The sequence below is a fragment of the Leptinotarsa decemlineata genome, unplaced genomic scaffold (assembly GCF_025532065.1).
Source record: "Leptinotarsa decemlineata unplaced genomic scaffold, Ldec_3_MD MMD2_tig00003192_RagTag_RagTag, whole genome shotgun sequence".
NCBI lineage: Eukaryota > Metazoa > Arthropoda > Insecta > Coleoptera > Chrysomelidae > Leptinotarsa > Leptinotarsa decemlineata.
Genome location: NW_027412582.1, coordinates 3,454,111 through 3,466,789, shown reverse-complemented (window position 1 = coordinate 3,466,789; position 12,679 = coordinate 3,454,111). Strand labels below are relative to the sequence as shown.

The following is a 12,679-nucleotide window of genomic DNA, read 5'->3' as shown; positions in this document are numbered from 1 at the left end:
TTGACTCTGAATCTCGCAAGATCGTCGATTACTTTCAAGAGGGCAGTCTGTGTTTTTTGCGAAACCCGACTACTCGTATGGCAATATTCGATTTCCTTCAAGAAAAGCTCTTATTTGACGGGAAACATTTTTCTCGAATATTTTAGAGAAGAGGGCAGAATGCTGATAGGGCGTAGGTCACTGAACGTGACAGGTGCATTCTTTTTCGGAATTGGAATTATGTTAGCAACCTTCCAAACATCTGGAAAAATACCCTGTCTGAAGGACTCGTTAAAAATATGTTCAACTTCATCAATACAGTGTGGTAACACTAAAGAAATCATCTTGATATTTATATTGTCAATACCTAAAGCATTAGATTTTTTTTCTTTGATAGCAGTCAAAATATCATCAGCACATATATCGGTGAGGGAAAAGTTCATAGGAGCGTTCAATTTATTATTATTGTAGAACGAAAGAGTGTCATCATTTACTTTTGAATGTCTAGCCACGTTTAAAAAATAGTCATTGATTTCTTCGGGTCTAAGTAGTTCAATTGGCAGGCAATTGGTTTGCGAGGATGATTTTGTAGTAACACCCCAATCTGCAAGATTTCTCCATGTCATTTTTGAATTGTTTTTATTTTTGTTCAAAACAAATTGTATATATGCTGTTTTTTCACGTTTTACTGCGTCACTGATGTACTTGCGTGAAGTTACATAGTACTGTCTAGCGGCTGCTGTCTTTTCTTCAAGATATTTGAATGAATGAATGATTACGTTTATTTAGGAAATCCTAATATACATACAATAATAATAATAATAATATACAGTAATAATAATAAATCAGTAAACAATAATAATATGTCCTTAACCAACAATAATAATAACTAATAACTAGAGTCATACATATGACTGTAACCTAACAATGTTGAGAAATAAAATAGAAAAGGAAATAAAATTCAAAGTTAACTAACTTAAATAAGACTATACTAACAATTTAAAACATACTGATACATGATAATAAATGTTAAGGTTTAAGACTACTGATGTTCTGCATCATTGAGTCTTTTCCTACAAAATTGTGTTTGTTTTAATATAGTTGTTTAGTTTAGATTTAAATATATAAATACTTTCGCTTTGTTTTATGTCTCTTGGCAGCTTATTAAAATGGTTTAAACCTTTATAAAACAATATTTTCATTGAGCTGGTTAATCTGCATCTTGGCAAGTGAAAAAGATAACTATATCTTGTCTCGTAGTTGTGAGTACTATCACGATAAATAATGAATTCATCAAAATAAGATGGTAACATATTATTAATAGTCTTAAAAATAAATATCATTGCTGATCTATAGAACCTTTCTTTTATTGATAACCATTGTAATGCGTCGGGCATAAACTTTATGCTTGTATAATGATTACATTTTAATATGACTCTCATTCCACGATTTTGTAGTTTTTGTAAAGTCGAAATTTTGTTTTGATCACACCCATATAGTAATGTACTACAATATTCGAAATGAGGCTGAATGATTGTGTTATATATAGTGACCTTGGAAGAAACTGACAAATGATAAGAGATTCGAGTAAAAAAGTAAAGTTTCTTTGATATTTTTTTAGTTATGTATTTGAAGTGTGCATTATAAGATAAACAGCTGTCTAACATGAATCCCAGGTATTTAATTTCGGTCACAAATTCTATTTTTTCTTTATTAATTTCCAAAGAATAGTAATTTATGTTTATATATTTATATTTATATACTGTGGTCAAAATCATGGCTTTTGTTTTAAATACGTTTAGTTTTAATTTGTTGACGTTCAAGTACTTATGAATCTCCTCCAAGCAGATATTCATTTTTGTCAAAGCTATCTCTAAATCTTTATATGTTGTTAACATTGTATCATCAGCAAATAAATTCATAAAGTCACAATTCTGACATAAACTGATGTCATTAATATATATATATATATATATATATATATATATATATATATATATATATATATATATATATATATATATATATATATATATATATATATATATATATATATATATATATATATATATGTTAACTCGAAGATTCTCACGGATAAAGTATGATGAGCTGTTTTCTCGGGTTTCGCTCCGTGTCCTGTGTATTTTCTCCCCATAAGGATTATTTTCACAACGTTTCGGCAAAGTCTCATTTGCCATCTTCTGGTGATGTCTGTCTAGTTGAAAAAACCAGACATCACCAGAAGATGGCAAATGAGACTTTGCCGAAACGTTGTGAAAATAATCCTTATGGGGAGAAAATACACAGGACACGGAGCGAAACCCGAGAAAACAGCTCATCATATTTATATATATATATATATATATATATATATATATATATATATATATATATATATATATATATATATATATATATATATATATATATATATATATATATATATATATATATATATATATATATATATATATATATATAAAAGAAATAGTAAAGGGCCCAAGACCGTTCCTTGAGGTACCCCAAATTTTGCGTTAATAGGAGATGAGAGAACATTACCCACTTTAGTGATTTGTCTTCGATCGCTTAAGTAGTCCTTAAACCATCCTAGCACTGTTCCTTTAAGACCTATAGCTTCCAATTTTTTCATTAATATATTACGGTCAATTGTCTCAAAAGCTCTTCTTAAGTCTAAGAATACTGTTACAACATAATCTCCGTTGTCAATAGATTGAGTTCATTTACTAATCGTAAGTTGTAAAGCCGTTTCACAAGAATGATTTTTCCTAAAACCGGATTGATTACTTATGAGAATATTATTGGCCTCAACATAACTTAGGAGCTGATCGTATACAGCCATTTCTAGTAGTTTCTCCATTCCTGGTAAGGTGTTTACTGGACGGAATTCTCCCGCTTTATTAGTATTTTTGACTTTGGGAACAGGTACTATTATGCTAGTTTTCAGGTGCTCAGGAAATTGCCCATATTGTAGAGAGATATTTATATAATGTAACAAAACATGACCAATGACTCCAAACGTAGCTTTAATAAACTTGATATCTAAGATTTCAGTTCCAGATTTATTTTCCAATCTATTAACAATTCCTGTAAGATCTTTCAATTCAAGTTGATTAAAACTTTCGAAACTAGAGACCGCCGTAATTTCACCTTTCCATGAAGTAGTAGTCTTAATTGATTTAACAATTTCTTCTAAGCTGGATTCAAAATATTTGTTGAAAGTTTCTGCTATTTCAGCTTCATCTCTAAGGATTTTTACTTGTCCTTCTCCTTCAAATTCAATATTGTTTGTGTCAACTGTATTAGACTTAGTATTAATTAGAGATTTAATGGTTTTCCACATAAGTTGTTGGTTCTTAGAGCTTGAATCAATTTTATTATAATAATATTCTTGCTTTTTAGTTTTCAGAAAATTAACTACATAGTTTCTTAGACTTTTATATCTTTCCCAGTTGACTTCACACCTGTTGTGTTTAAAAATTTGATATGCTTCATCTCTTTGCTTAATTATGTCTTTTAGGTCCTTGTCAAACCATGGAAGACTATTTTGGTGAGAAAAATACCTCTTGACTGGAGCAATTGTGTTGACAGTATTTACAGTCTTATTAATAAAATCCTCATAAAATCTTTGAATGTCAACACAGTTTAGTAAATAATTATTGTCAATCAATTCCAAACAAATTTTATTCATGTTTTCGTTTCCCAAATTACGATAACTCTTAAGGGTTTTTGGTGAGTTTGATATTCTATTTAATAGGTTAACGGAGACTAAGGAACGATCAGTTATTTTGGGTATATTGTGAACTACTGTTTGAAGTTCAAAGTTACTGATGACATAATCAATTAAGCTTGCACTAGTATAAGTAATTCTAGTACATTCTTCAATACTTTGATTTATTCCATACATATTCAATAGATTTTTGATGCGTGTCGATTGAACTTCATTACTTTCAAAGTTAATATTAAAATCTCCAGCTAATATAAATTTTGATTTTGATTGAGAAAGATGGTATGGTAGGATGGAATTAATTATTTGGTGTCTGTGTGCAGTCAAACTTTCAATATTACCATATATAATGTCTGTTTTAAGCGGTATATTAGGATATTCGTTTAGTTTTTTTCATTAGAAACTTTATTTGCTATTGTGGGTACATTATTTATGTATTTGATTGTTTTTGAATTATCACCATTTGATATTAATTCTTGTAATTGTTTTTTAACGTTAAGGTAATAATCTTTTTGTTTTTTGGTCTGATCGCTAAATATTCTAATGCCCTGTGAAATATTGTTTCTATTATTTTTTATATTTCTTAATATGGTAATTGCTTCATTTTTGTTCATCATAACTACTTTTATTAATCTATTTTATTGGGTATAACTTTTCCAACTCTAAATATTGTAATATTGTCAAGATTAACATTGATACTGACTTTCTTTAGTATTTCCTTAACTACATTTGCATCTTCTTCTTTTCTTTGCAAAGGTGTTATTGCCTGCGCCTCTCTAACATTAGCTACCATGATATTAGCTTCTCTTCTTTGGCGTTCTAGTAGTTCCATAATGATACTTTCAGTTGGAGTAGTTTCACTAACTTCATTTACCTTTATCTGCTTCACTTCATTTCTAAGATCGTTTATTTCTGTTTTCAAAGCCATTAGTGATTTAACTTCTGTTTTGAGGATATTCATCTCACTCACTTAAAGAGGTAACTTCTGTTTTGAAACTTTTCATTTCTCTTTAGTGCCGGCACATTCCTGAAGGAAACTCGGCATTCCTGACAGAAGTACGTCAATGTTCTTTTCGTCAAGACTACAGCTCGAAGTTCCGATGAGCCTAACCCTGTGCATTGTTCTGACGGATGTTGCGCACAGTGACAACTGTCACATACATCATATTTATCTCCGAGATCTTGATTGCATTTTATACACATATCAGACATCCTAATGGCAATTTATCCTTAGTGCGGCCCTGGTAGAATTTCTATGTGAGGAATTTACCTCTTTTTTTGCTTTGAAGGTGCTTTTTGTTATACCCAACAAAAAGTGGTCAGTCTCCTTGAATTAGTTTATTACACCAAACAACTGCAATTTATGACACTTTGCAGATTGAAATTTCAATTGATTTTTACTATTCCACACACTAACTAAGATTACTCAATGGATGGAAAAAGAAATAAGAAAAAATGACCAACTTTAACTATAGAAAAAGCCAAATAAATCAGGAGCACAAAACTAATGACACACCTGCTTGACTGATTTATCACACTGGCATGAGCTTTATCACAGGTTTTCATCATCAATTTGATATTAAAAGTTATATACGGGGATTCTTTATGTTTTCTGTTTACAGAGCTAATTGGAGCATGTTTGTCAAAAAGCATTTGTTGAGAAAATTTACTTTCGAATTAATATCTTGCATAGTCACAATATCACCCCATGGTAAGTTCGCAACATCTTGAGAAAAAAGTTTATGATTGAAATTTTTGAAATTTCTATAAAAAATGAAGTATAAATAAGTATCTTCGCCTTCGAAATCAATCTCGCAAAATACTATCAGATGATCAGTTATACCATTGATATCAAGTGTATTAGAATTTCTCACCATTACTTCCTTACTAATACAAATGACATCAATCAGAGGTTCAGAAGTTGTTGTTTTCCGAGAAGAATTTTCTACAATTTGATTCATAGCGAAACAAGAAACTAGGGCAGTGAATCGTTGAGTGTCGCGAGAGTCACAGTTTAACAAATTAATATGGATATCACCAACTAACACCGCAGTAGATGTTTCCAAATACACTCGTTGCAGTACATCACCTAACTCCTGCATACAGTCCTCTACATTTGTTCCTGATGGGCGATCAGAGAATTGTCGGAAAGGATAAAAAGGATTGGGTCCAAGTACAACATCAGAACCTGCTTCAGATCCGGTAACACTATCCATAGCAGCCTCACGAAAACCAAGCCACCAAATGCGGACTGCGATTCCAAGATTTGTATTTACCGGATACCCGGCGAGTGCAGAGAATCGTACATCAGTGAAACTAAGAGGCCATTGAAAGTTCGCATTGCTGAGCACAAGAAACACACACAGCGAGGAGAAACCAGCAAATCCGGAATAACAATAATAATAATAATAATAATCTCTTTATTTACTCAGATTGATTTGTATAACCACACGAGCAGAAGTACAAATGAAAAAGAGGAAAACGTCAATGTACAATATTGAAAAGAAATAAAACTATACGAAATAGATAATGTCACAAAGTTATAAATTAAAAAATGTGTAAAAAATAAAATAAATTATATCTATATATACACATATATATATATATATATATATATATATATATATATATATATATATATATATATACACATATATATACACACATACACACACATACACACACATACACACACATACACACACATACACACACATACACACACATATATATATACACATATACACACATACACACACACATATATATATATATATATATAACAGAATAATTAGTGACTGGATTAACTATAAATCGATTCAATTCGTGAGGTTGCAGTCAATAGCTGGGCTGTTACAAAGAAAACTCTTTGTTATATGTCAAGCTTTCGGTATATTTCACACCTTCGTCAGGACAACTACAATAATAAGATTATATATCTTGTAAAAAATATATAAATATGGAGAACTTACTAACGTGAGAATAAAATATAAAATGGTTCAAAAACAGATAGAAAAACATTAATGAATGACAGTTGATAAAAATTTTGGCTGACAATGTCAAGTGGGAAAATTCTGAATGATACTCGAATTACTAGATTTTTTATTTTCTTTATCATATTTCAGTAGGTACGTGTAAATTTTGCTAAGACTATCAATATCAGTTCGTTTATTCATTGAATGTTCTTCGTTATTAATATGTATCATTTCCAAAAATATTCTTTTCGTTGTATTGGTTTCTCTATCTAAAATATTTGGATTTTCAAAATTCATTTTATGATCCTCCGAATTAACATGTTCTGTTAATGCACAAGAATTAACATTTCGTCTACAGTCGCTCTTATGGGAAGTGATGCGACTACTTAGAGGTCTAGATGTTTGTCCTATATATGTTTCAGAACAATCCATACAAGAAATTTTGTATACTAAATTGGATTTTTGTTTATTTGAAATTGGAGCTTTTACTTTACTGTATAATTTAGATATAGAAGTGACATTTGTTTTAGATATTTTGAGGTTATTATTTCGGAATACATTAATTAATTTTGGTGTCAATTCTTGAATATATGGGAGTGATTTATATATGAATGAAGGTATAACGTTGTTATGTTCAACTTCTTCATTATTATTTTGAAAGTTTGTTCTTTCACAAAATAAAATTAAAATTCTGTTTACTAAAGATTTAGGATAAGAATTTTGGATCAGAATTTTACTGAAATTAGACAAACTTTGGTTTCGTAAATCGGGATGGGTAATTTTGATGATTCTGTTTTTTAATGATTTTATTAAATTGATTTTCATTTTATTTGGATGATAGGAATGGTAATTAATAAATCTATTACTTGATGTTGGTTTTCTGTACCATTCAGTGATGATAATATTTTGTTCTGATCTCAATAACTTCATATCGAGGAAAGGAATTGAGTTGTTTATTTCCTCTTCAATAGTGAATTGGATATTGAGATCATATGAATTAAATACATTCAAAATTTCTTCTTTTACTAAATCTTTAGTAAACAGAATTTTATTTTGTGAAAGAACAAACTTTCAAAATAATAATGAAGAAGTTGAACATAACAACGTTATACCTTCATTCATATATAAATCACTCCCATATATTCAAGAATTGACACCAAAATTAATTAATGTATTCCGAAATAATAACCTCAAAATATCTAAAACAAATGTCACTTCTATATCTAAATTATACAGTAAAGTAAAAGCTCCAATTTCAAATAAACAAAAATCCAATTTAGTATACAAAATTTCTTGTATGGATTGTTCTGAAACATATATAGGACAAACATCTAGACCTCTAAGTAGTCGCATCACTTCCCATAAGAGCGACTGTAGACGAAATGTTAATTCTTGTGCATTAACAGAACATGTTAATTCGGAGGATCATAAAATGAATTTTGAAAATCCAAATATTTTAGATAGAGAAACCAATACAACGAAAAGAATATTTTTGGAAATGATACATATTAATAACGAAGAACATTCAATGAATAAACGAACTGATATTGATAGTCTTAGCAAAATTTACACGTACCTACTGAAATATGATAAAGAAAATAAAAAATCTAGTAATTCGAGTATCATTCAGAATTTTCCCACTTGACATTGTCAGCCAAAATTTTTATCAACTGTCATTCATTAATGTTTTTCTATCTGTTTTTGAACCATTTTATATTTTATTCTCACGTTAGTAAGTTCTCCATATTTATATATTTTTTACAAGATATATAATCTTATTATTGTAGTTGTCCTGACGAAGGTGTGAAATATACCGAAAGCTTGACATATAACAAAGAGTTTTCTTTGTAACAGCCCAGCTATTGACTGCAACTTCACGAATTGAATCGATATATATATATATATATATATATATATATATATATATATATATATATATATATATATATATATATATATATATATATATATATACACATATACACACACATACACACATATATACACACACATATACACATACACATATGTACACATACACACACATATGTATACACATATATACACGCATATATACAACATACACGATGTATACCACATAAATATAATAATAGATAATTGTTTTCTATACACACATATAGTATTGGATTACAAATAAAAATCATCAATACTGTAGCAGTTCTTTGACAGAAGAAGTTGCTTCAGTCTTGATTTAAAAATGTGTACATTTTCAGAATTTCTGATATTGTCGGGGAGTTTATTAAAAAGTTTGCAGCCTTGAAACTCAAAACTTCTTTGGAAAAGAGCAGTGCGATGTTGACTAGATAATAATAAGTGGGCATTCCGAGTAGAGTGATTATGATAGGCTCTGTTAGCAGCTAAAGTGTTTCTATTTCGATAGATATATGTGCAAGCTTCCATTATGTATACTCCTGCTAGCGTTAATATTTTCAAATGCTGAAAAGTTTCTCTACAAGAATCTCTATAGCCCAACTTAGCAATGATCCTAATAGCTTACTTTTGTATAAAAAACACACGAGACACGGTAGAGGATGTGCCCCAGTTAAGGATGCCATATCTAAGATGCGAATTGAAGTTTGCGTAATAGACAGTTAATAAAATACTTTGACCACAATGGTGGGATAGAAACCTAAGAGAATAACAGGCTTTTCTAAGTTTATTACATAAGTGGTCAATATGTGTCCTCCATTGAAGTTTGTCATCAAAAATAACACCCAACATTTTTGTTGACTTGGTTAGGTTCAATTTTAAAGCAGTATCATCAAACAGATTCAACCCATATTGTTGCCCAGTATTCATCTTGAAATTTAACAAGTTAGTTTTGGCTTCATTCAACATTAAATTGTTTTTCTTTGACCACATAATAACTTTTTTGTAGGTCTCTAGAGCTGTGTTTTTCACGGAGTCCATATCGTTTTCAATAATTAATATATTAGTATCATCAGCATAACATGTACAGTGAATGGCCGAGTTCTTATTTAGGTACACTGATAAGTCATTGGCAAAAGCTAAATACAAGAAGGGTCCTAGAATGGATCCCTGTGGTACCCCATCCTCAATATTTCTTTCAGTACTTAGACTTTTTCCAACTTTGACTACTTGCCTTCTCTTATATAAGTATGAGTTTAGTAAGGATAGGGGTATTCCTCTTACACCATATCTTGAAAGTTTGTCCGGCAAAAGATTATGGTTCACACAATCGCATGTTTGGACTCATCAAGTGGGCTCAGGCTGAAATCATCGACATGAAGGAACACTGGTTTAGGAGAAAACTCAAAGAAGCCGCATATATGTTATCCAACAACACATTTAGCCAAGCTAGTGCAGAGATACGTAATATATGAAAACCTCTAATCAAGCGGAACACGACCAACTCCCGCCAAAGGGTCAGCTCCCGCTAAACACCAATGAATCGGAGGGAGGGAAAAGGGGATAGGTTAGCGCAGAAATTTTTTTTTGGTTGTTGCTTGTATGTCATTTCATTGTAATTTCAGTTTTTAATTTCATATTAGACAATGGAAGTCCGAACTGATGAAATGCACCACGAAACATTGTCAACCACCTTGAAACAAGTACTCTTGATATTTCATAGCTTGTAATACTTTCGAGACAAACCAGGGTTTGGAGTCTATCCTGATTTTGTTTTCACATCTTTCATAGGAAGTGTTTTTTTCAAAACAATTAGCTATTTTTCCATAGTTACATCTAAGTGAAGGGTATCAAGGTAATTTTTGTCAATCTCTACACGGTCTTGATTTAATCTCTTTAGATATTTTTTTTATATAGAACTTTTCAGCTTGTTTGCAGATCTCAATGCTCATTTTTACAATTTGTAGTTTGTGATCACTAATACTGTTGCTTATTATTAATAATAATAATAATATTTATTTTGAGTCGCTAAGAAAATTTACATTTTATGGACCAGTCAGTTAATAAAATACAAACTACATACAATAATAGAAACTACAATTAAATATAACAATTTCAAGTTACAAGAAAATACATTTATCAGTTGCTATTTTAGTAAAATCGTCAATACTATAAAGACAATGCTCAGTCAGTATGTTTTTCAATTTGTACTTAAATATTTTAAACGATAAGTTGCGAAAATGGATGGGTAGGGCATTGAAAAGGTAAGTGTCCACTTTTTGCGTCTCAATTGTGGTTTTATCACATTAAATGTGACTGAGCTGAGTTTCCCCAGGCTAATATATTGCTAGTTCTGTAGAAGCAGTGACTTTAGAACTAATTAATACATGGTCTATAAGTATTTTAGAATAGTCAGTGATTCTTGTGGGAAAAGTTTCATTGACCAATTGTAATTTCTTTGTCACACGGATATCCTTGTAGGTGGTTATTGTTCTTGAATTGTCAACTATATTTATATTGATGTCACCTATAATGATCACTTCTTATCTAAAAATTCAAAAAAAATGTTTTCGTCACTTGATGGTGGGTTATAAATGATCCCAATATACCTATTACAGTTTTTCAGATAAAGTAGGATATATGACCAATTTCTTCGATTGATAATGTTGATCACATTGAATTCTATTGACTCTTTCACGAATATGGCAGCTCCCCCTCCTCGTTTTTCCCGACTTGCAAATATACTGCTTTATATCCCAGTAGGTTTTCTTCCACCGTCATCAGCCACGTTTCAAAAAACACCAAAAAACACCAGATTTTTGTTCCTCTGCGAGATCTCTTCTTGACTTGTTTTTGAGTTGGAGATCAAGCATGTATATTGCTTTCACATTGAAAAAGAAAATAATTAAGAACAACAAAAAGCCATGGTTCAACTCAGAAATAAAGAATCTTCGTCAAATGTTATGTGAAGTGTCAAAAATAGTCAAACATACACAAAATGATTGCATTAAAGAACGTTATAAATGTCTAAAGGTTCAGTACAGAAAAAAACTAAATTAGGCTAAATTAGAACATAATAATAATAGAATATGCAATGCCAATAATATATCAAGGGAAATTGGAAGGTAATCAATGAAACAATAAATAAATCAACAACTCCACTACCATCATAACTAACAATAAATAATATTCAGGAAAAAGAAAAAAATTTGTAATCACTTCAATGAATTCTTAACGAACGTGGGAGCTACTAAACCGAACTTGGAGAACTGCTGTATGAAACTACAAAAGTGAAACATATAATCAAGAGACTACCAGACATAGAAAATCGCTTTGCTAAAAACGAATTTATACAAACCAAAAATTTCAAACCTTTCATGAAATGGGTTATTTACTGGCCATAAAGAGTCCAATATATAATCAAACAAACTATTTTAATACAAACCAAACAAACAGATTAATAATAAATCAAAGTATATTCATTCATAATATTTCATCATTCTCGAGAAACGTATTGAAAAAACACTTTAGTATGAGATTTTCACTAAACAGTTTTAACAAAAATGGGCGTGTCTTTACACCCAAAGAAGCCGCTGTATGTATTTAGTGAAAATCTCACAATAAAGTGTTTTTCAAATACAACAGTTATGGATTTTCATCAAGTATCGGCCAATTCCAACATATTTCTTTCTTGAGATTTCTTGTAATTAATTATCATGTCACAATTTTGATTGATCGGTAGAACTGGAATGTCTGGCATAAAATTAATCTTTTTAATTATCAATTAATAAATATTAATAATTAATTTGATTAATTAAAAAAAAAGAGAGGCTTTTTCACACACAACTAGAGCCTAAATCTTTCAACTAAGTTAGAACCTTTTATATACAACTGGATGCACCATATATATCAAATTCAGAAGTGCACTCATCGAGAAGGATGAGGAATGCAGATCAGAATATCCTTCTATTTTTCAATATACAATATCAAAGAAAATATGAGGTCTGTTAAAGAAATAAGGTGAATGTTCAAATTTTCTAGGCTACGTATATTGGAGTAGCAGTTTTTTTCAAGTTATTACATTCGTTTC

General features: G+C 30.2%; 2 protein-coding genes across 4 annotated transcripts in view; one reads left to right on the top strand and one right to left on the bottom strand.

Annotated features, from left to right (window-relative positions):
• The window catches only part of LOC141483160 (uncharacterized), a 519,459-nt gene that overhangs the window by 337,615 nt on the left and 169,165 nt on the right, over positions 1–12,679 (top strand). The window lies entirely within an intron of this gene.
• LOC111516515 (uncharacterized) overlaps positions 1–12,679 on the bottom strand; it is a 155,945-nt gene that overhangs the window by 142,398 nt on the left and 868 nt on the right. The gene's annotated exons all lie outside the window — the stretch shown is intronic.